Genomic DNA, 26513 nt, shown 5'->3' with positions numbered 1-26513 from the left:
TAAGGGCATGGAGCAAGAGGATGAGGGAAAAAGGATTTAAACAGGAAGAGGGTAGATTTAGACTAGATACTAGGAAGAAAGTCTTTACTGTGAGGGTGGTGAGACACTGGAACAGGTTGTCTAGTGAAGTTGTGAATGTCTTTCCCAATCTACAAGCATTCAAGGCCAGGCTGGATGGAGCTCTGAGCAACCTGGTCTAGAGGGAGGTGTCCCTGCCTATAGCTGCGGGTTGAAACTACATGATCTTAAAGGTCCCTTCCAACCCAAACCATTCTATAATTCTATGATAATATACCCTTAATTTCACATAGGAAACCAAGGAAGTACAGAAGACGAGTCTATGTAAATGCTTGTTGCTGGTACAAAGTACCCAAGCAGTGAAGCTACATCGCACAACTGTAGCAACACAGGTAAGTTCAATTTCCTTGATACTAACAGCAAGAATTTATTGTTTATAAAAAATATCCACAGCAAAAACTTACTACTGCTGCAAGACTACGAGATACTTCCAGGGATACAAAGCAGAGCACAAAAGTCAATCATGAGCGACTCCAGAAAGGTTTTGGAAAGCCTTAGCTTTGCTGTAAAACATGCCATCCCTGTTACAAGGAGTTGCCTTAAATCAGAAAGTACAAAGACGAGATTATGTATTTTGGCAGTGAGATACTTCTGTAATGCTTATAGTTCATTTTTATGGTCTGTGTCAAAACCATGACAAACGATGCTTGATGTCTTAACTAGAGCTGGTAAAACTCACGTAACTTCCAATATTACTTGGCAAACGTTCCATCACACTGTTTATTATGGAGTCCCTAAACTAGAGGAAGCAACCTGATAGTGTCCATATTATCTGGTAACACAATACAAGAAAAAACGTTACTTAACAAATCTGGCAGTGACGAATAGAAGCTAATCTCCCTTCATTGAAGCGTGATAACCCAACACTCAGTCAACAAAAAAAGGTAAACAGAAAAACAAAGCAGGAGAGCATTACATTTCAAGCCAGAGAAGGAGCAGATGACTATGAAGTATGTCATCCAGGAATTGAGAACCAGCCTTCTAAGAATACTGATTTACATAAAGAATAAAACAAACCATCTGTGCTTCTGAGATAGAAATCATCTTACAGAGCTCCCTACTTCAGTTGCTGTCTTTACTAGCAATACTAATTACAATCTTAATCAACCACATAAGCTTTATTAAAATAAAATCAGAAAATAATAAGCATCAATGCCTTCTGAAATTCATATCACATATAATTACAACTTCTATTCTGGAGGCAGCTTCTCTCACACAAAGAATTTCTCATGTTTTCAATGTTTACAATGACATAAACTTAAGAATGAAACAATCGTTGCTATTTTCTCCTCAGAGGAAACTGGATTCTTCAGGGGCAATGCTGAAAACCAATAAATTATAGAACCATTAAAAAACCTCGTATCCAATTGCATCTTGCAGATTTTTGTTTCTCCTCACATATGCAGTGCTTCATAATTCAGTTGTACAATAGCTTGGTCCCTTTGGATAGCTGAGTTCATGAGCTGGCCTCTTTACAGTGAGGAGACAAGAGAAGTGGGATGATAAGAAAGAGAAGCATACCTTGACTCACCTACACTTTTCAAATAAAATTTCATATTAACAGCACTTGTGGAAGCAGTGTGGCAATAAGGCCTAGGAAAAGGAGAAATCTGAAGGCACTCTTCTTACCTAGTCCTAAATGTTTACACATTTACCATGGTTTGTTTTAAATCACTTTTGCAAAAGCTTCTCATGCTTACACCTAGAAATCACTTGACATTTCTCCCTTTCCATTTTCAGTTTATTAAGCAATTTTAAGTAAATTAAAAAAAAAAACTAAAAAATTAATACCTAGGTTTTTTGCTACAGTAAGCGTACACTTAAATCAGTAACACTGTTTATTGTCTGTTACAGAGAGAAAGTTGTTAGGACTCTGAAAGCATTAAAGTCCAAAAGCAAAAGCAGTTTTAACTTCCAGAGGTGATGATCACCAGAAGCACATATCAGCTTCCACCAGAGCTAAGGGTGTCAACCATTTTTTGAATATCAGGCCTTTTAAAGAGCAAATTTTGTTCTGTACAATCTTGATCAGAAAAGCTCGCAGGCAGCATCTAGTACCAAGCAAGAGAAGTAAACTGGTCACGGAATCAAAAATGGAGGAAGGAAACAATTTATTTTCAATGGAGAGCCAAAAATGATGCACCAAGGGACTCAGGGATTCTCTCCTAGCCCGATCCTCCTAGCAGGAGCAGCTGCTCCCTACCAACTTTCCAAGTCACATCAGTTGTACAGCGGAGTGGTATTTCCAAAGGGACAAACGCACCCTGTAGGAAATACTGCTCCCTGCAGGTAAATGCACAGAGGGAACTGTCCTGCTATGAACACCCACAGCAGCACAGACAGCCCTGTTTCCAAAGAGCAACACTCAGAAAGGAAAAAAGTAGAAGATTTCAGTAGGATAGGCTAAGCCTTGCTGATCAGAGCACAACCAGCCCCTTTCATGACATTCCTTTCATCCTTTTTCCCATTCCTCCCCTCTTCTTTCCTCCACTCCCATCCTTTTCTCAATTTTTTTTCTCAATTATTTTTTCATTCCAGCACTTGTTCATGTATCATGCTGACATTTTCACAGGTCTTGAGATGTCAGTGTATCTTCCTTTATCTTATTCTCATCATACTTCTAGCAACAAGTGTCTGCTCTGTGTAGTCTACAGACAGGGACTGAATGCACAGCAGTAAGGACTGAGCCAAGCCCACACGGGATGCCTGTGACAGGAACAGGAATTAAGATGGTCTCTTCAGTAACTCAGGCTAATATCACAATTGCAAGACCATTCCTTTTAACCCCCCAGAAATACAGAGCTAGTAAACAGCACTCAAGCTTCTCCTACATGCATCACTACATCGCAGCATTACAATGGAAGGGCCACAAGTAAGATGCAGCTGAAAAAAGGAACAGCTGGCTCTCTGTTTGCAATTCTGTAATTAGAAAGCTTTTCCCAAAAGAAGTATTTTACCTGAAATGGATATTTCTTTCTAATTTCAAGTGATGAAATCAATGGTTCCGCTATGGAATGCACCTAGTTATCAAGCAATTGAGTTTATAAGCAGTATCAGCTCATTTAAAACAGTAGAAAAGTATCTTTAATACTTTATATGGTGTGCCACTACATTGTTTTAAAGAAAATCAAGATAAAGTCTCAAGTTATATGTACTCATCGATTACATCAGCTAAAACAAAATCAAGTTCTCTGGAGTTTTTGTCTGTGCTGATTTCTATGATATTTCTACACAACTCCTGGCAGGTGTTACAATTCTCTAGTACAATTAACAAAAAGCTGCTCTTTGAAGAAAATAACAGTTTTCTGAGGGCAAGACTCAATCAGTATTATTTACCCCTCCTAAAATCCTTCAGTATTTTTGGACTTTAGGATAGATACTTGGCAACCCACAGCACACAAAAGTCCGACCCTGATGTGGAATTTTATGGGTTTGTTCAGCCAAAAGTACTTGGGATTAGTTTTTCAAAGGTACATTTGATTATTTGCTTCAAGTGCAGAAAATGTTCTGTTACCCGTATTCAATTTGTAATCCAAGCCAATAAGGCTAGATTTATAGGGGAAAGACTGATTTGTCTGTCTCACCCCAGATGTCTGCTCTCAGATGACATATTATTTTCCTAAGGGAGGATTATCAGGTAAAGAGACTAGAAAAGGAATCAGAAAAGGAAAAAAATGCATGGCAATACTAGTGAAAGTGGCAGGGAAGGGATAAAGAAAAAAGAAAAAAAGAGACGGAGAATCACTCCCTTCTTTATCACAGACGTGCACTATTCCAAAAACCAGGACAGGAAGCCAGCTTCTGTGTGAGGAATCCAACACACACTGTTTATTTTTGGTTTTGCTGCAGTCTGAAAAATAACATTGCCCAACACTTACAAAACCTAAGAGCAAAAGCTAAAATTCAGAAAACATGCCTACCCTGGCAAAGTTCAGACACACACTCTTCACTGGTGGAGGTCTTCTGTAAGTAACAGTGTGACCACAAGCTGGTACCGGCATACTTTTGCTATATCTGATCACATGCAAAGTTTACTTAGCTTTCACTACTAGTCCAAACAGACAATTCTCAGCTCAGCCCAAAATGTCTTAAGGCAACTATCTTTTATTTAAAACTTCTTTCACAATTCAAAAGTGATTGCTTTGTTTACAAGTAAAGGTTAGGCTTTCATTTCATTAGTCAAAGCATTTATTCCCTGCAGTCCTGATGTGCTTACAAACAGGATTCATATCTAGCAATGAAAAAGGCTCAAGTCTGCTGAGAATTTAGAGATCACCAAAAATAATGACGTGCCCAAAAAAATGGGTTTACTTTAGCCTTGGCAATCAACATCATCCAGAAACTGTTTCTATACTGTGGTTAGTCTATTCATTATGGCCAGCCACAGGATACTAATTTGCTGTGTTGTTCGAACGTTTCGTTGCCTTTTTTAATGTAGACCTCTATTTGCTTTTTCCTCTCTCCCTAGTGTCCCATCTTCATTCTCATTCATTTCACAAACAGTTCCACAAGGAAACCACAAGCACTGCCACAGCCATAGCCTCAGCATAACCCCTATGAACCTGCCTTTTCTACCTCACAAACTTTGGAAACTAAGCATCTCAACTATCAAGGCACGGACCATTTCCAATCCCCAAATTAAAAGTCCCTCAGGAATATTCCCAAATGTATTTATAAATATATTCTCCTTCTAAGTTAAGAGTTAGTTTGGAACTTGACTGTAAGCCAGGTATGTAAATCAAGTACCTCTTGGGGGAGACTAAAACATTCATATAATGAGTGAAAGAATTACCCACATGGATAAAAGCTATCACTGCCACCAAGACACTCCCCTCTTCATACACTGTCACTCTAAATGCAAAGATCTCCAATAATACAACTAAAGCCTTCTAGGTGAATATTCTACTCCGATTCATGTGCTTTATTAATATCACCAGCCATAAATCCAACACCTAATTTAGGTTTTGAATTAAGTGTATTTATCTAGCGTTACCTCTTTAAAAATAACTAGAAATAAAAAATTTAAAAAACAGTTTACTGCTCAACTTACAGAGCATTACAAAAAAAAAACTCTCTGGTGACAACAAGATGAAAGATCACTTATGTATTTCAGAAACAAATAACTCCATCTCACAGTCCTGGCTAGCCTGTGGCATTTGCTTATCTCCCCCTCCAAAAGATAATGCATCTTCCCCTGCTTAACAGATATCCTTGCTCAAACCACTCTGGTTATATTCAGCCTCCAAGTTCCTTTTGGATCTTTCACAAGAGCCATGAGCCTTCCTCAATCTTCTTTGTGCCCTCAAGCTTGCCTGCTGCTACATAAGCAATTCTGAGAAAGTTACTGTTAGAGTTATCCACTTCTGTTACTGGGAATAATTATAAACAAGCTACATGTGAATCCAGAGATTAATGGAAACTTCTCTCAACTCTCAGGTCCAGCTAAGACCCAACTGTCATCTCCAAACTCTCAACACATACAGAATAGTAGATAATGGCAGGACAAGGGGAAATAGTTTTAAGTTGAAGGAGGGAGGAAGGGAAGATTTAGGTTGGATGTCAGGGGGAAGTTCTGTACTATGAGAGTGGTGAGGTGCTGGCACAGGCTGCCCAGAGAGGTTGTGGATGCCCCGTCCCTGGAGGTGTTCAAGGCCAGGTAGGATGGGGCCCTGGGCAGCCTGGTCTAGTATTAAATGGGAAGGTTGGTGGCCCTGCGTGTGGCAGGGGAGTTGGAGCTTCATGATCCTTGGGGTCCCTTCCAATCCAAGCCATTCTATGATTCTCTGACTCGGCTGATTTTTAGCCATTTATTAGAAACTGTAAGGAAGCAACAACATTCTAACATTAGCAAAACATTATCTGTAGTATCCCAGACAAAATCCACCCAACATTTATCATTTACCACTACACACAAAGTACATCGGTTATTGGTGTGATAGCAGATCACAAACCCACTGCAGCAAAACAAGCTCCAGATTTTCTGAAGTTGCCACCATCAGAGAATGGAAGCATTTTCAGGAAGGTTCAACCACCACTGCTGTTTGGAGAAAGTTTCAAAACCAAATCTTCACAGGACTTTTCTTTTTGTGAGCAACACAGCACAGCCTCGTGTCACATTCCTCGTCCGTGGAACACAGTGGGCCCCACAGTACTACCCCTCACCTTCAAATCGATAGCTTCCTCACACTTCCTACAACAATTATTTGCTTATTACCTTTCCCATGTCCACGCCTTCCACAGGCTTACTGAGTTGGACGTTCCGTTGCAATTCTGAGAGAAGCAAGTCTTGCAGAGCCCCACAGCAATAACCAGTAAGAAGGAAAAGCGCAATTCTAGACACGTACAGAGAAGTGTTCCTGTTCAGCTGGCTAAGCCAGAAGTGATACCTCTTTGTTGCTTGCTATGGAGAGTCAAGGAGCGACATTTTTCAGCCATTCTAAAACAAGCACAAGATTCCTGAACATAATATGCATATTTAAGCAGTAGACTGCAGAGTTCTTATCAAACTTTTTCTTGAAAAAACAGTAGAGTTGACATCCTTACTGCTTGCCTGTGTAACTTCCACAACAGCATCGTTCTTCTACACCTTTTCAATTCTGTCTGGATAAACTTAACACTTCTCTGCCCAGGGTTTACATTCATCTGTGAAGATCATCTGAAATTGGTAAGACTGAAAACAGGAGAAGTTTTGTTCTTAATCAGTTTTCATCTTCGATTGTCTGGATCAGTCAGTCCGGCCCTCCTTTTAAAAGCTGCTTAACACTCAGTTTGGTTTTGTTTCTGGCTATTGCTTGTATTTTTAGTAGTTATAAAGGAAAGAGGATATTCTTCCAGGAAATCCTCAGTTTCATGTCACAGTTTTGTAAACTTTGATTGGAATAGCACTCTCAACCTTTTATGTAATTAGTATTTTTCAGTTTGGAAGTTGTTGTTCTAGAGAAACTCTCTCAAGTGAAAAATCAACACACCATTTCTTGCACCTTTAATTGCAATGGATCCATAACATGGCAAGTCCCTCGATACAGAAGGCCCAGCAATACAAGTTCAATGAGAAAGGTTTCCTACACCTTTGTTTTAATACGAGCTTATAAGGAATGCTTGAGCAAAATCTTAAACAGAGTTACGTATAAATAATATTAATACATGTAAAAATATTTTGCCTAACACTAAAATACACCAAAGTTTTTCTTTCAAGATGTATTGTGTACATATATTTTGACTATATAAAGCCACTACTGGCTACTGCAGTGGGACTTAGTATTCCCCATCACGTACAGGCATAGGATATAATCAAATATCCAAAATACAAAGACACTTCCTTTGTTTAAGAAAGGGAAAAACATTATGACGATCATTAAAAAGGAATCAGCAACTAGCTAACAGGATGGTCATTAAATACCTTGCCACACTCTATCAGATCCTAAGCTGTCTTGGAAATATCTCTTTATCTAATATTAAAGCATACGTGGAAATATGATAGATTTCATAAAATTGTAAGTGGAGGGAAACATTAAAAAAATCATTATTTTTTGCTATACTTTAGTTAGAATATTTAGAAAACCGACTCCACATGGATGCATACAAAATCTAAAAGATTAAGTTAGGATTTTGAGACACTCATCCCCCCAGTTTTTACATTTTCTATGAAAAGAAATCATAGGGATTTTAATTCAGTTGCCAATGGCCTACTTCAAATAAGATTGCTATGTAACAGAATATACTACAGCATTACATAACTACATGAAATTGTAACCACGTAGAAGTTACTGCAAAAATAGCATATTTCCTCAAATGCGTACTCCAAGTAGCAACCAAGCTCAAAATGAAATTTGCACAACTGCTTTGAATAAACTGCACATAAATCACAAATCTTTGCTCTTAAAATTGATTTTGAGAACCCCCCATGACTGCCTTAGGAAGACCTTCAATTTAGATTACTGATGTAACAACTTTTTTCTTTCCTTCCAGCTACAAGAAAACCCAAATTTCAAACCCACGTGACCAAAGTGTGTACGCACAATTCTCTCAAATGCCTACATACAGGTGTTTGCAAACCCTTGCAAATGAGAGAACGCAATGCACAATGGCTGAGGCAGCTCTTTATACAAGAGCATTCTTGTTTGAGAAGCTGCTTTACACAAGACTCTGGTAAACAGTAATTTCAACAGTCAATATGGTTTGAAATATTTTGCCTGCATATAATTGTAAAACTAAAAACAAATGTGTTTTTTCCATGCGAATAGTTACCCCAGGGAGCATCTGTTAAGGCAGTGCATTCTTATGGCTTGACTGAGGCTTCATCTGGCACACCAGCACACCACCTCCCCTACACACACTTAGAGAGGCCTGTGCTCCAATAAAATATAGATACACAAATCAAACAAGGATAAAAAGTAACGGTGATCCCTAAATTGTTTCTTCTCAAAGTCTTACAACGATTATGATGCACGTCTATTTGCCAAGCAGTCTCACCAAAACAGGGGAAGCTGATTTGGCAACATTATGACACACAAGTAAATTCTGGGCTGTCAGATGATAACATACACGCTGAATTAAATTTTTTTGATGTTGTAAAACATTGATCAGGGTGATAGGAGCTATATCTCTACTTGTATTTACTTTGTTAAATATAAAAATCAAAGATGAACTAATTCATCTCATTCACTTGAACCATACCAGTGAGGCAATTAGACATTGTCAAAAGATTTTTCCACACAGCCATAAATTACTAAACTCAGTTACAAACAAGAAGGTACTTCCAAGTGCAGTGCAGTGTCCTTCTATCTATTAGAAGCTGAAAGCTACTGTTTGCTGTTAGAAAAATCTCTTTTTTTCCAAGTTAAATGTCTAACTACTTAAAAAGAAAGTGCCAAAAAAAACTTAATCATGCATTCATTTTCATAACCTTTCTCTCACTAAACAGAACATCCTAAATTACAGAACCATTTTCCTGCACAGCTATAAAAGAAAGTAGAATATCTAGAGAAGCTTGTCTCCCTTGAAACAGTTCCCTTTTTAAAGGGCTATGCCTCAGAACTTCTTTTTCTCCAAATAGATAAAATGAGTTTATAATACTCAATTTCTCTTCATTTTTCCTTATTGCCAGAGGAAGGCTATCAGGTATTCACATCAATACTCAACACTTCAGTTAATTAATTGGTTTCCTTGCTATAAAATGAAGGTTAAAGCAAAAGAGAAGAGGAACATATTTCCAACAGGTGGCCTAAGATTTAGGCTTGGCATCTGACTCCTGATTCACTTACAGTACAGATAGACTCATTAAGCTGTCCCAAGTTAACTGCTAAAACACTTTGCAAAGCAGATTCCTGCTATGTAAATTACAAACTGTGCTCCAGGTTAGTAAACTGCAGTAAAAACAGATAGGAGCACACCTGTAATTTAGTGTTTACATTGTAGTGTTCTGAAAGACCAAGACGACAAAGCTTCTTTAATAAAAAAGATAACTTTTAGCACAGTGGAAATCCAGTGGAAAGTCCCTAAAAACATTTCAGATAATGCAGTGAAAGGCTGTTATTTAAGTACTAACTTCCTCCAGTTAATTCACTGCCAGCTACATGGACTGACAAATATTTTAAATGAAAATTAAGGAACACAGAGTAATCATAGAGTCACAGAACCCTTAGATTTGGAAGGGACCTCTGAAGGCCATCTAGTCCAAATCCCCTGCAGTGAACAGGGACAGCACAGCTACACCAAGCTGCCCTGGGCCTGATCCAGACTCACCTTGATAGTCTCCAGGGACGAGGCATCCACCACAGCTCTGGACAACTTGTTCCAGTGCCTCACCGTCCTCACTGTAAAAGTTTTTCTTTACAGCCAACCTAAGTTCATTCTCTTTGAGTTTGAAGCCATTTCCCCTTGTTCTATCACCATACATCCTGCTAAAGACCCTGTCCATTTCTTTCCTGTAGCTTCCCTTCAGACACTGAAAGGCCGCTCTCAGGTCCCTGTGGAGCCTTCTCTTCTTCGGGCTGAATAGCCCCAGCTCTCTCGGACTGTTCTTCTAGGAGAGGATCCATTCTGTGGATCATTTTTGTGGCCCTCCTCTGGACACAGTCCAGCAGGTCCATGTCTCTCCTGTACTGAGGACTTCACATCTAGATGCAGTACTCCAGGTGAGGTCTCACAGTGCAGAGCAGAGGGGCAGGATCACCTCCCTTGCCCTGCTGGCCACACTTTTGATACAACCTGGGATATAGTTGGCTTTCTGGGCTGCCAGGGCACATTGCTGGCTCATGTCCAGCCTCCCATCCACCACTACGCTCAGGTCAAGGGGGAATGGTTTTAAACTGAGACAGGGAAGGCTCAGGTTAGATAGTAGGAGGAAGTTTTTCCACTCAGAGGGTGGTGATGCACTGGAACAGGTTGCCCAAGGAAGTTGTGGATGCCCCATCCCTGGAGGCATTCAAGGCCAGGCTGGATGTGGCTCTGGGCAGCCTGGTCTGGTGGTTGGTGACCCTGCACGTAGCAGGGGGGTTGAAATGAGATGATCATTGTGGTCCTTTTCAACCCAGGCCATTCTGTGATTCTATGATGATTCTATAATTCTAAACTACCCATCATTTGCAGGAGTTCATGATACACAGGAGTGGCTGAGGTGAATTAGATATGCTTCAGCCAGCAAAACTACATTAAACAGGCTCACATTTGAACTTCCTTTGCACAGGTGGTTGGAACAGATGACCCCTGGGAAACCTTCTTAATCCAGGTTATCCTATGATCCCATGAAAGTTAGACCAAGTCAGAATAAGCCTATAATACACTTTACTACATGTATTTTTTTTATTTTAATCTGATACTTGCCTTTTGATTTACAAAACTTATTTTTAAAGGAGCTGATTTTGTGAAGATGGAACTAGATTTTAATCAAAAGTTTCTATAGAGAAAAGTTACTGCTAACAACAAATGCCAGCTGAACCAAAATTATCACAAGTGGGAGAACACTAAAGAGATGCAGATGAAAAGAAGGGAGCACAGCTCTGCCACCCAAGAAAGGCAATAGGAGAGGTATGTTTTTAAGATGACACAGTGACCTATAGTGAAACTAGAGCAACAACACAATAACAAGGCACCTTTCATAACCTATATGCCTTTTCTGACACAGATACTTGGACCCTTTTCCTTTCGCCCTGAATCCTTTTTTAACTAATCATCCAGCCTTATTTTTATTGTTATTGGTAAGACCACCTGGACATCCATAACACCAATTCACCTTAAAAAGCAAGGCTGCTTAGCATTCAGTTCCTTTTATGTCGCTAACATTTCTAAACCTGTCTTTATGTACAGGCTGGAGCACCAGCACATAAGAAAAACTGATGTCATCTGCATTCCACCAAGGGTGGAGGTAAACAAACACTTTCTTAAATCGAGTTCCCAAGAAATCCACATTTCATAAAACCAAAACATCCTGTTTCTATAAACAGAATTGTCAAGCAATAACGTTCTAGAAGAGATGCTCAAAAAGGAATTTTAAATTTAATTAAATAACTTCCACTGTATTTAAGGTGCTTTTAGCAGTAGAAAAAATCCCTCAGTTTTATGTCCCTAATAACAGAATCAGAGAATCACCAAGGTTGGAAAAGACCCACGAGATCACCCAGTCCAACCATCCACCTTCTCACTAAACCATGTCCCTCAGCACAAAATCCAAATGTTCCTTGAACACCTCCAGGGTCGGTGACTCCACCACCTCCCTGGGCAGCCCATTCCAGTGCCTGACCACACTTTCAGAGAAGAAGTATTTCCTAATGTCCAGCCTAAATCTCCCCTGGTGCAGCTTAAAGCCATTCCCTCTAGTCCTATCACCAGTTACATGAGAGAAGAGGACAAACCCCAGTTAACTACAACCTCCCTTCAGGCAGTTATAGAGAGCAATAAGGTCTCCCCTGAGCCTCCTCTTCTCCAGACTGAAAATAATTGGTATAACAAAACACCAGAAGGATATACAAATGTATGCTGAAGCAAGGAGAATACCTCAAATCACAGCACTCAAAGAAACAAACCGTGGACTACACTTGTTCTAACAGAAATAGTTCTTTGAGTCAGGTGGTCCACCAAATTTTAACCAAGAAACGAAGGGATTTAAGTTCTTGGCACCAACCATGGTCTCATTTATCTTAACAGATGATTTTGAAATAATGGATCATATGGAGTTCAGCAAATCAAATTACACTGTGATTACTAGATGGGTTCATGCACTGTATCAGATATCCATCCTGGAAGTCCTTTGCACCTTAGAATCAGTGGGAGCTTGTGACCATCATCCCTCCAAGCTTGGACTGCCATTTTCCAAGCCTGTAATTGCATGCTTCATGCTGTATTTTTCAGTTTTCTTCTGACAGGGTTACATTTGAGTTTGTGTCTAACCTGCTACACAGTCCTCAGATAACTAGAACTTGGCCCGAGAATTACTTACTGTACCATTAACATCTGTCACTGCAAATTTTATCAACAATAATTTTGAATTCCAGGGGAAAAAAATCTAGAAAACCTTGAATGATGTTGGATTGAGAAGACATACATCTAAAAATTTGTTATTATAAGCTAAATTGCTTTCTTGATGAAATTGTTCAGTTCTTCTCACTGGTGGCAGGTGGACACTGCAACCAAAGCTATACGACTGGTGTTCTGGTAGGAACAAATTAGAAAGCTTCTTCTAGTAGACAGTATGCTCAGATAAGATTAGTGGTGTTTTTATATATATATATATATATATCTAAGTTTGTTTTTTTTTTTCCCATGCAATAGTTTTAAACCCTTACTTTAAACTAGTGCATGTACCCTCTAGTAGTAGTAGAAAAAGAACAAATGATTGTAAGTTGAAGCTAAAATAAAAAATAGCCTTATTTCTCTTATTTACTTCCAAATAAACTATTAATCATACTATTACCACTAGTGTACTTTAGGATCAACACAGTATACAGAAGCCATACATTTTTGGTCTAGACACAAAGATTCAATCATGGTAATTTATGGCCAGTATTAGGCAGAGGGTCAAACTGTATCAACATAAATGTCTCTTTTAGTATTAAGACGCATCAGTTATTCCATTCTTCAACAAATATTACCCCACTGACCCCAGAATGAGAACAGCAGCAGGTGAAATAAGGCAAAGAATGACAGAAGTGATGAAATATAAATGCAGTATTATATATATATAGATAGATAGATAGATATAGATATAGATATAGATATATATAGATATATTATTTTTTTTAAAAGAAGAAGGCAAAAAAAACTTTACCGGTTTATTGTCCCCTGCTGTTTGCTTCCACAAAAAAGTGCCTGCTGTGGAATTAATTACACTATTTTATGGTAAAGGGAGCGCTCATGCTTGCATATCCTTCACTAAATAACTACCAAATAGGAAGCATGAAAGAACTTGAGACATAAGGAAAAATACATTCATCATCCTATCCTCAAACCGTACCTATTTAATGAATCAATGATGTATTTAGACATGACAAAATAAAACTGTATCATGCCTAACAGTAGAGCAGACAAAAACTTATAGTTTTAATGTAACACATTTAACACACACACACACAGTAAAAGGACTAAGCTTGTGAGCTATCACAGAATCATAGAATGGCTTGGGTTAGAAGGGACCTCCAGGACTACCCAGCTCCAACATCCCTGCTACAGGCAGGATTGCCAACCTCTGTATTTAATACTAGAGCAGGCTATCTCTACAGTAAACCCGAGCCTTTTTCAACCCTTGTACTGATGTCAGATTTCTCAGATTTAAATAGCTGGCCTCTCATCACTCCCCTGACTATTCCAAACTTCTACTGATGCAATCACCCAAAGTCTCCAGCAAACATTCACAACACTGCATGTAATATATGCACATATACGTATACTGCAATTGGTTGGGTTTGGGCTTGTTTGGATTTTCTAGTTAAATCCTATTATGCTGGATAGAAGCACAGGGAAACTTCAAAGATTAATCCAATTCCCCACACACAGAGTCTGACATGCAATGCTTGTGTTTCACCATTCCCATAGCAACAGCATTTTAATCCTTTATTTTAGAGCCTTTCCCTGTAGGAGCTAAACCATACATTCATTCCTATTCTCCTTTAAAGCATACTTGTACAAAAGTCTCTCTTTTTTCAGGCTACCATTGCTTCCCAGACAAACACGACTTACATTTTTGTGATAAACTTGATGTTGGAGGTATCACGTGGCCACCTCTCCCACAGCTTAACATTTAAGTGCATAACTGAAATGCTTCTGTGGGACTACCAATTACTGCAGTTCTTTTACTACCGCACAAAACTGTTCAACACCAAACTGAGCTATAAGATTCCAGAATCCATTTTTAGCCTAGGGCTCTAGGCCAAGAATAATCTTTTCAGTTCTCTAGGAAGCCAAACACACAAAGATACAAAAACTGACAGAGGGAATACAGCGCTTCTTGCCAAAACAGTTATTATTGTAAAACATGTTTTTAAAGATCATACTCTTTTATATTACCTGATTCTTAGCCTAGAGCAAATATATAATGACATCCTTTTACAGACTAAATAGCTCTGAACCACACTACCATCTTTCTGTAACAAATGCTACTATAGAACAACCTCTCCATTCTTACATTGCATTCATATACTTAAAGTCACTCCCAGGACTCAGGATCATAATGAAAGCTTTGAAGTATCAACCTTTACTACAACATCTTCCAGAAGATCTCAAGGAAAATGACTGAGCACCCATTCTTACTTATCTTATGCTGTGTTCACTGAGCTGTAAAAGCAAAAGCCGAGATACCAAAACTGGTTTCTTTTTAGAGTTTTGTTTGTTTCTGCTCCTCATTCTCCCTATCGGTGTAATCATGCAATGTTCTGCATCTTTACAGAACATTGCTTCGTAAGAGCAAAGTTTGCAAGGTAATTTTTAAACAGAAACACAGCACAAGGTCTATGCTAGGACCAACTGAAACCAAGTAAAATCATCTCTTAAAAGATCATTAAATTAGCACTTCATATAATTACATAAAAGGCTTTTAAAATGTATCAACACACAAGACATTCAACATACTTTGTCCACCCTTAAGAAGGTCCTGATTGGTTAGAAGTTTAATTCAGCACACTTTAACATGCCAATACAATAGTAGTTGATATCCAATAAGAAATACACAGAGTTGCTGTCTTGTCTCTAAAATCCCTTATTACAATTTTAACAAGCTGAAGTTCATTTTGGATATGTTATCCTATACCACTTGCATAAAATATTTTCTTTGAAGAGCTAGCAAAAGATCTCCAGTTTTCATGTTGAATTTGAATAAACATATGGAGAAGAAAAAGAAAGAAAAGATGTGGAAGAAATATGCCATTTTTACTTAAAAAAAAAAAGAAAAGAAAAAAAAAGAAACAAGGAACTAAAGGAAATCAAGCCTTAACCATGATAGTTTTCTACTACATTCTAAAGTTCAGCTGAATAGAAAGACACATTATAGAACAGCCACAATTCAGCAGCTCCATTAGCTTCTGCATATTTTGACTAAGAAAATGTATCACCTGCTCAGAAGACATTTAAAAAAGAAATCAAGAACTACAAGCGATCACAGAATCATAGAAACACTCAGGTTCAACCATGACCTGACCATACTACCCTAACTAACAACCCTCTGCTACATCACGTCCATGAGCACCACATCCAAACCCTTTTTGAATGCATCCAGGGATGGTGACTCAACCACCTCCCTGGGAAACCTATTCCAGTGCTTAACAACCCTTTCTGTGAAGTTTTTTCCTGATATCCAACCTAAACTTACCCTGGTTCAACTTGAGGCCATTTCCCCCCATCTTGTCACCTGTCACCAGTAAGAGACCAACCCCACTCTCGCTGTAAGCACCCTTCAGGTATTGGAAGAGAGCAATAAGGTCTCCCATCAGCCTCCTTTTCCCCAGACTGAACAGCTCCAATTTCTTCAGTCTCTCCTCATAGGCCATATTCTATGCACAAATTCTATGGCATATTCAATAACAAACTACGTTGAAGCTGCACAGAACTTAGGTATCGGTACCCATAGGTCTTAAAGTAAGTTGCAGTGAGGCAACGCAGTATTTTATATGGACTTCACAAGCAAATTCTTCTACATATACCTTTCTGCAAAAATAAAACGAGGAGAAAATAGCACCTCTGATATAATGACTGAGTGACACAAAGAGTGTGAGCAAGAAATGAAGACATGAGTATAGAGTAGTCCGAACTGCCTGGTAAATGGAACGCAGGCAAAGAGCAGGCATTCAGCCAGGCCAAAATTTAAATCTTGGAAGAGGGATGGCAGGCGATATTCACCGAGTAGGAGAACAACACCATACATAGTGGGAGGCAGTAAGACAGTTTTCTTGAACTTGGGTGAACTCAATAAATAAATAAATAAGCCTCAGAATCACAACATCCAGCAAACGTGGGAAACCTGAGTGTAAGTTTCTTCCCCTAAGCTGTCACAGCAGCTGCTTAACAACCAGGGCAGCCTTCAACCCCAGCTGCTGAGAAGGTTTCTTTCATCTTTGATCAGAAATCCCATCCCAGAAGTCTTCATTCCAGCCAGTATTCTGTAGTTATACAACATGTGTACACGATGCTCCTCTTCTCCCTCTGAATAAGTAGACAGCACTGTTGTTACTACATCTGCTGCGTCTTAAAGTGGTTGAATTGAATAAACTCAGCAAGGCTTTGCTGTTCACAGAATCATAGAATCACAGAATGGCCCAGGTTGGAAGGGACCTCAAGGATCACGAAGCTCCAACCCCCCTGCCACAGCCAGGGCCACCAACCTCCCCATTTAATACTAGACCAGGCTGCCCAGGGCCACATCCAATCTGGCCTTGAACACCTCCAGGGATGGGGCATCCACAACCTCTCTGGGCAGCCTGTGCCAGCACCTCACCATTCTCATAGTACAGAACTTCCCCGACATCTAACCTAAGTCTTCCCTCCCTCAACTTCAAACCATTTCCCCTCGTCCTGCTGTTATCTACCCTTACAAAGAGTTGATTCCCCTCCTGTTTGTAGGCTCCCTTTAGGTACTGAAAGGCTGCAATGAGGTCACCCCGCAGCCTTCTTTTCTCCAGGCAGAACAAGCCCAGCTCCCTCAGCCTGTCTTCATAGGGGAGGTGCTCCAGCCCCCCAATCATCCTTGTGGCTCTCCTCTGGACCCTCTCCAACAGCTCCGTCCTTGTACTGGGGGCTCCAGACCTGGACACAGTACTCCAGAAGAAAAGCTTACAGCAAGGACACTACACATCAAGCATGAATTGTTTTATCCTTTTCTCCTGTCATGGTATTTATAAACAGCTAAAGTTCAAAAGTAAAAAAAAGTCTTTTTAATAATAATTCTGCTTGTCATTGCAACAATTTCACTACCTTTAAATCTTCAGACAAGGCTAGAAATGAACTGCCATGTTAGTATTTTTGGTATCTTGCCTCACTTCCAGTAAACCTCATCTGGAGCATGTTCTGCTCCACTTCTTTACTTAAAAGATTAATCTCCAATTCAATTTTTTTTTCTATCATATTTCTTGCCAGTTTTCCACAACTCCTCCACCAGTTTCAGTGATTACCAGTGTATTTCTGTGTACACGTTTTATGAACCTGTTCCTCATCATCAACAACAGATCCAACTTGGCACTTGTACTTTTCATATTGAATGTCTTGCATTTCACAGCACTGCAATTTAAAAACAGAAGTTTGATTTCTTCCCTAAAGCAGGAGTCTCAAGTCTACCTTGCTGTTTGGATGTGGTGTTCAGGGACATGATTTAGGAGAGGGTTGTTAGAGTTAGAGTACTATGGTCAGGTTGTGGTTGGACTCTGTGATCTTTAAGGTTTTCCAACCTGAGCAATTCTACGTTTCTATGATCTGAAAATGATTTCAGAAAGGAAGGGTTATCAAGAAAGGTAAGTAAGGTAATAGATAACAAGCACCTTCTGACATACTTCCCTGTTTGTTTAGTACAAATAACTCCCTCCATTCAACAAGGAATACAAGTTTTCAGGCTCCAGTCTCTATATGTAACTACTGCACTAAGGAATAAAATCACCCATCTACAGAAAGCCAACAAAAACACCTTATCCATTCAGCAGCACAAGTCACTTAAGAGTGCTCTACTTTCATATTCAAAACCTCCAGCTACTTCTAGTGACCTCTCTAACCACATCCAGAAAAGCTACCTTACAGCAGCACCATAAAATTCTCAGCAAGCTTCTAACTAAGAGGGTCAGAATTCCCACAAGTTCAGCAGAACATGAAACATTTCATGCATCTTCAGAAGTGAGTGCAAATCTCAAGCTTCAAATTAAATGCAGAACTAACCCTCACTTGGCTCTGCCAAGATCATCTCCTCACTCTTAAGTTTTGACTTCTTTCTTCTTCTTTAAAAACTATTTCTCATACAGAGTAGGACAGAAGGAAGAGAGACTATTATTGTTATTTCTATTTTTAAATAGTTAGGAGGTTTACAGATATTATGGTGCTCTGTACCATACAAGGAAAAAAAGGGATAAAACAGCAAGCTGGCCAGCAAGATGCCCTTGGGGAAAAGGGGTGGGGAGAAGCATTGGCATTTTAGAACTGTTCCCACAACGATGCATCTCCCTCAAAAATTTAGCAGAAAGCAATTATTCCTTCAGAAGCTTAACTCTCCAGTACCTTTGCAAAGATCACTTTACAGGGACTGGAACTACTCTGTTGCATGGGTTTTCTGTCTAATAAAACACAGTCCGTAGAGTGCCATCAGAAATTAGGAGACAGAACACCTATCTCCACTTTGCCACTGATCTGCACTCTGAATACAGTGAAGGCACTTCTGGCTCTTTCAATTTTACATATTGTTCAATAAGAAATAAACATATGTTGTTTTCATAATTCTGGTCTCACAAGAAAATGGTAACGATACTTCTCTCTCCTGTTCCAGAAGTGCCATTTAAATTATTAAGTCAGATTGATTTTAGCTGTGATTTTGGTATCTAACCAGTCTGGGAATTTTCTCCAATCTGGCAGATGCCTCACAAGCAGATCCAGCACAGCCCGCTGCCAGAGGAAGCTGCTCATCCCATCCTTCCCAGAATGGTCATTCTGATATGCAAAACACAAGTACCAAAGCCTTGGCTGCTCTTGCAACATTGTAGGCAGCACCACTGCTGAAAGCCACTGGCTTCTCTCCTGCAGGCAAATGAATGCAAAGCTTTCTAAATTTAAATTCGACAGTTAACCTTTTAAAGTATGAATTTTGAACTATTATTTGCAGCACAAGATCTGTAAATGTCATCTATTATTTAAATCATTTCCTCCACGTTTTTCTAATCACTGTTCACAAAATTCTGATTGCTAATTGCTCAGAAAATCTGTTTTTCCTCAATTTTGCAAACACAAAGTATTCAAAGCCATTTCATTCAGTCAAGAATGTACAGCTCACCTGCTTGCTTGCAGTCCCTTTCCATTTGCAGCCCAGAAGGCCAGCCGTATCTTACATGGTAACAAAAGAAGTGTGACCAGCAGGTTGAGGGAGGTGATTCTGCCCCTCTACTCTGCTCTCTGCAGTACTGCATCCAGATCCGGAGCCCCCAGCACAAGAAGGACATGGAGCTGTTGGGGCAGGTCCAGAGGAGAGACATGAAGATGATCAGAGGGCTGGAGCACCTTCACTGTGAGGACAGGCTGAGAGAGCTGGGGCTGTTCAGTCTGGTGAAGAGAAAACTCCAGGAGAACCTTATAGCTGCCTTCCAGTACCTGAAGGTGGCCCACAAGAAAGTTGGGGAGGGATTTTTTATAAGCGAATGTAGCAACAGGATGAGGGGAAATGGTTTTAAACTGTAAGAGGGTAGATTTAAACTATATACTAGGAAGAACTTCTTTACCGTGAGGGCAGTGAGGTTGTGGATTCAAGGCCAGGATGGGGCTTTGAATAATCTGTTCTATAGGAAGGTGTCCCTGCCTATAGCAGGGGGTTGGAACTGCATGATATTAAAGGTCCCTTCCAACCCAAACCACTTTATGATTCTTTCACTTCCACCACTTCATATGATTCCACTCAGTATTTCACACATTTTTTCCCCTCATTTCTTACCTTCTCCCTCTGAATAATATCCTCTTTACAGCCTTTTTTCCTAGTATTTTCTGATATTCATTCTATTTTGGCACAGTTGATTCTCCCCTGGTCTCTTCTTCTCACTCAAATGCTTCATATCTTCAGAACTCTTACATAGTAACTGTAATCAGATTCACACTGCCTTTCCTGCTGTACAGATGTCTAAACCAAAACGTCCTTTGCAAGAAAGACACAAAAGAAACAGACCAGAGGAAGGAGGAAGAGGGGAGACACAAACCACACAAGGCTACTCTGTCCCTACCTCCCAACTAGGCTTGTGACCACATTAACCTCTTTCATTAAAAACACAGCAGTTCTACTAAAAGCACACGAGAAGGCATGTGTAGCACTTGTACCACCACAACACACCACAACAGCACTTTTGGAGCTCCAAGTCAGCCATCTCCAAGGCAAATGGGCCAAGGACACACAGTGACATCTCCACAAGAGCAATCAGTTTTCATCCATGAGCAGGGAGAGTGTGGCCACACACGCTTTGGCAGTTCTAGGTAGAGCACCCTAAACTGAAAGTTAACATTAAGGGTAAGGGTTCGATGAACAGCTAGCTGAGCTTGCTGCAGCTGGAATTCAGATGTTCTGCTTTCCTTTCCGTTGTGATTTCTATGCTGTCAATCTCTTCTACTCTCAGCTGTTGTAGTTTTGGAGCTTCCCTGATGACAAAGAAGTCAGCCAAAAATTTAAAAATAATAATAATAATAATAAATAAAAAAACCACCACATAGAGGAAGGAGGTGAATATACAGCCCCTGCAGAGTCAACGGTAGAAAGCCATTAATCTGCCCAAGCTGCATTCTGAAAGAGTAGCCAGCCAATTGAGTACTTCTAATTTGCTTTCATGTAACAAAAGCCACCCCAAGCTAGTTCACTTTATTTAGTGCTGAGAAATGCCTACCGGCACCTGCAAAGTCACTGACCGCAGTTCAGCTACGAGAGTATAAATCTCCTGACAAAGGAGGTAACTTCCAAAAGCACAACTCACTACACTCTACACAGCAAAAGAGCTAACAGACTCTTTTCAACAGGAGTCAATAGTCTTAATGTTTACATGATCCACAAACCAAGCGGACACGCACTGCCTTGGGGAAGTAAAAACATAACCAAATGGTTTCAGAGTGGCACACAGCAGCTCTAAGTGCCTATGTTTATGGTCCTTAAAATCCATTTAATTTGATAAAGCTTCTTCATGAAGGGAGCATGTAAACAGGAGGGGGAACAGCTGCTTATGAGGGTGGATAGTGATAGGACAAGGGGGAATTGTTTTAAACTGAGACAGGGGAGGTTTAGGTTAGATATTAGGAGGAAGTTTTTCCACTTCCTCTGGAACAGGTTGCCCAAGGAGGTTGTGGATGCCCCATCCCTGGAGGCCAGGCTGGATGTGGCTCTGGGCAGCCTGGTCTGGTGGTGGGTGACCCTGCACATAGCAGGGGGGTTGAAACTAGATGGTCATTGTGGTCTTTTTTTTTGGCTGCAGAATAACATTCAATTCATTTGTGAGAATAAAGAATCACACTGCTTCCTCTTCACTTAATATACAAATAACATCTTAAGTGTAAGGGAATAAGTAAGATTAGAAATCTTCAAATAAACACAGGAAGGTTGTAGAAAGGGACCAGCTGTTGAATATAAGAAGAAATAACTTCAGGGGCTTTTTTTTTTTTCAGCTGCCTAATTAGTTTTACAGGATTGTTTTATTGACAGGAATTTTGGATAAGATAATCAAAATATAAATTCCAGATCAAGAGCAGTAGCTATCCAAGAGAATACTTAAAAGCAAAGTGACATATCGAACCTCATGTCAAAATAATAACCGAATATTAGATTCCATTTGATAGCTACTATGGGTTCACGAAAGTGCCCAGTAGCACATATGAACAGGTCTGTATTGGTGACATCCTTCCCAGTGTAAAGAAGCCAAAGAACATTTAGAGGAGTCGCAAGCTTCTCTCCCTTATGTGCCTAAGCCTGAAAAGAATCAAACAGGGGCCCGGGAGAAAAAGTTCAGCGGATCTATCTTCAAACAAGCAGTCAAAGTCTACAGACAGAGGTTGGAGAGATACAGGCACCCCTGGACACACATTTAAATATCAACTTTGAGGCTTTTTCTTCCTCTTTTATAAACTAACATGCTTATAGCATTCCCAGTGGTTCTGAGGAATATAATTGCATACTATTACTTAAGAACTATGTGATTATTGCACCGCAGTCTTCTGCATAAACTACCCTGTAATAAAAGTGATAAGAATAGCATTTATTGTTTTTGAAATGTTTTTTGCAATGCATCCACACTGATGTGGTTTAAAACATCTGACTAAACTCAAGATCCTCTACGGAGAGGATGTACTTTCTTCTAACCATACTGCACACCACGCAAACTCTCTCCTGCATTCACGAAACTGCCAGATGGTTCAGCAGAGTGGGTCGTGTTCAGCTCTTGAGAAAAACTTTCAGAAACAAAAAGGAAGAAAATCTGAAGCACGGAGGAGGCTCCAGGGAAATTTCATTGTGGCCTTCAAGTACTTGAAAGGAGCATGTAAACGGGTTGGGGAAATGGCTGTTTACAAGAGTGGATAGTGATAGGACAAGGGGGAATGGTTTTAAACTGAGACAGGGGAGGTTCAGGTTAGATATTAAGAGGAAGTTTTTCCACTTCCTCTGGAACAGGTTGCCCAAGGAGGTTGTGGATGCCCCATCCCTGGAGGCATTCAGGGCCAGGCTGGATGTGGCTCTGGGCAGCCTGGTCTCATGGTTGGCAACCCTGCACATAGCAGGGGGGTTGAAACTGGATGATCGTTGTGGTCTTTTTCAACCCAGGCCATTCTATGATTGGAAAGCCATATGCACACTCACAGCAAGATGCATTCAATGCAAAGGAAAGTTACAGAAGAAAAAAACATTCCAAAAAACTGCATTAACAGAAACTGACAAGTGACAAGCCTCTGCAGTTGCTGCAGAATGTAACTACAGTAAGAACTAGAAAAGTCAAGTGAATCGCTCCCAGCTACTAAGGCAAGCAGCATACATTCCTTTTGCAAATTTACCAGTTGCTACATAAAGTCTGACTCCTAACTTCAAGAAAACAAAAACAACATGAAGAGAGAATTTCAATTTTAAGACTTCAATCTTCCTCAGACTTTTAAAGCACTAAAAACATTTGCAGAAGACAAGCTTGATAACATTTTACTAAAGTCTGGAGACCATCATTTTCTCAAACCATGAACTCTCTGAGTACCTAAGGCTAAGATGCTGTCAAGATGCAGACAGAGTTTCGTTCTTTTGAAAATCCCCTTCTCCTCAGAGAACTCAATCCCCTACGCTTGTCTTCTCTCAATCTTGGATTGGCTTCATTTTTCTGTGAGGTTAGCCCTCTTTAGCAATCAGAATGACTACTCCCACCCCAAACATGACTTTGGAGACATAACAGGACTTCAAATCCAAAAGTAAAAGTCACTCACTGCAAGGACATATCGCAAGCAGTCCAAGAAAGCACCGTTTTTGTATCATGCACATTTATGGAGAGGAAGTGAGAGAGAAAATTCCCATCAAGAGTTCGTCCTGAGAGTTACAGAAAGCTGGATTTAAGCCAAGCGTCTCTTCTGTTTATATATTCTACTTATGTAATGTAACAAGTGAAAAGGAACACAGATTTTTTTCGGAAACGTATCAACACAGGACTGAACTGACAAGGCAAACAATTCTCACTAATCAGTTACAACATGCTGTTACAAACAGAAACATAAAGTAACCATAGATTAGCACATGGTTTTCCTAAATGGGAACAATGAATAAAGGACAGCTGTTACAGAACTGAGCCATGGGCCTCTTCACACTGCCACTTACACAAAGCAAAAAGAAAAGGGAAAACCCATTCTACGTTTAGTTATGTATTCAGCATTGTTTGTATAAATTCTGATAAAAGCACATTAATGCCTGAAGGCAAAGATTACTTCTTTTCTGAGAATAAAATTGTATTCTCAACAGAATAGAAAACAGAAGTATGTAACAGACATGTGCTACCTACACATACAACACACAGTTCACACTTGCAAAGAACATACCTGTGCAATATGCAAACATGCATTCATTACGAATCAAATAATTTTTTTCAGTAAGTAATTTGTTTTACCAACTTGGGTCAGCATTATCTCAAGCCAAACAAGTCTACCTTTCTGAATTTCCAAACTACTTATCTTATATCAAGCATGCCTTCACTAGACCGCAGCTTTAAAAACAGAGATAAAACATCTTGCTTTAGGAAACAAGCTGATAGTCATTTTTTTCTGACTGCATGCAGTTCTATTACCATGCATCTTACTGCTTTAACTACTACATTTGTTTAGTTACTTAATTGTCAGCATGGCAATTAATGCTACCAATTAATAAGTTTCATTGATAAATCAAATGAAGTTTCCTTCATATTTCTCTCTTATTTATAGGAGCGCTCACACAAACTGTGAAATCCATTCAGCAACAAGTAACAGAGCTGAAGAACTAAATGTGAAGTACTGGAGACACCACTCTGCTCCCTACAGCTGAGAAAGACACCAGCATGCAGAAAGCAGCTCTGTTTCCACAGAGGGAAACACATAGATATCCTCGCATGCAGGAGTGAGAGCTGAGGTTCATGTTGTCACACGTTTGCATGCAGGTATAGCACCTGCTGTTCTGTGGGACAGGAACAAGTGATTACTTGCCTGTTCCTTTACTGTTACAACACAACTATCTTCAGCAGGCAAATGGGGACACAAAAGGGCACGTGGAGATGGTACAATAAATATCTTCAGAGCATACCAACATTCTTCTAGTGTGGGTTTGTACAGTTCTACCAAGTGACACTATGCAAAGAATGAATTAGGTTCCAGCCCCTTGCACAAACAGGGGCAGAAAACCAGATTATGGTCCTCTGTTGGGAACTGCTCCTTGACATATGAAACAAGTGGGCATTTTCCATGTTGGAAGGAGGCACATGGACAAGGTGAACACAGACTGCAAACGCCTCCCCTCTCTGCACCTTTCTGCAAGGCTGTTAGGCCTATCTCTTCTGTGAATGTATGTAATGATGGTGCCCCCACTATAAAATGAGCACATGTACAGATAATGATTTTAGCCTTGAAAGCCAGCATTACATTCAGAGGTGGAAATATTGCTACCTGACTTTGTATGATTCGACTTACATGGTCGGATAGTAATAGGACAAGGAGGGATGGCTTTAAATGAAGAGGGGAAAATTTAGGTTAGATGTAAGGTGGAAATTCTGTACTCAGAGAGTGGTGAGACACTGGAACAGGTTGCCCAGTGAAGCTGTGTTTGTCCCATCCCTGGAGGTGTTCAGGGTCAAGTTGGCTGTGGCTCTGGGCAGCCTGATCTCATAGATGACAACCCTGCCCACAGCAGCGGGTTGGAGCTAGATGACTCTTAGGGTCTTTTCCAACCCAAGCCATTCTATGACTTTAAGCATACAAGAGTGGATATCAACCCCGCTGACTGACAAGTACCATTTGTGAAAGGCAGCCTGCTCCCTGCAGAGCAAAAGTGCTCCTATTGCCACCTCCAAATGTAGCGAGACATAGTAAGAAGCATTCAAATGCATCTTCATGTGGTCACACACAGACCTGTGCCCCTCCACGACAGGTAAGACACGATGAGAAAGTATCCAACCCAACACAAACGTGCGTTCATCACACAACCACATCCAAAGGTGGGCTCCAGGGAGGCACAGAGAATTGCAATCCTCAAGGTTAGTGCAGAAACCAGGCATGAGCCTGAACCTCCCCCCCCCCTTCACATTCTCACAGCTCTGCCTCGCTCGATGCAAAAGCAGCCTACAAGTATATGAGTGTGGCGTGTGGGGAGGTGGGGGGTGGCTGCAGCCATCTGGGAGCCAACACCTACCTCAGACACCGAGCTGAGCGGGGGGGCGAAGATAAGGGATAAGCTCCACGCACAGCGATAAGGTCCACGCAGAGCTGTTCACCCCAGAGGTCGAGTTGGGAATGGAAGCAATGTGCCCAAAGGGGCGAGGGCGGGGAGAGAGGGATCCCCTGGAGATTTAATGGAGATTTAATCTCCTTTCCTCGCCTCCTGAAGGTGGGACCCCGGCCGCCCCATCCCCTCGGGTCTCACCTGCCCGCACCGTGTCGGAGAGGTCGTGAGTGAGAGCGGAGGCGCTGCGCGGGAACTCCTTCAGCTTCCTGCCGCTCAGGTTGAGCCCCCCGGAGTGAGCAGCCTCCTCCAACGCCCGCTCCAGACCGCGGTTCAGAGGCTGCAGACCCAACGCACCGCCGCCGCCGACCACAGCCGC

Source organism: Meleagris gallopavo, chromosome 1 (assembly GCF_000146605.3).
Source record: "Meleagris gallopavo isolate NT-WF06-2002-E0010 breed Aviagen turkey brand Nicholas breeding stock chromosome 1, Turkey_5.1, whole genome shotgun sequence".
NCBI lineage: Eukaryota > Metazoa > Chordata > Aves > Galliformes > Phasianidae > Meleagris > Meleagris gallopavo.
This window is presented reverse-complemented; position numbering follows the sequence as displayed.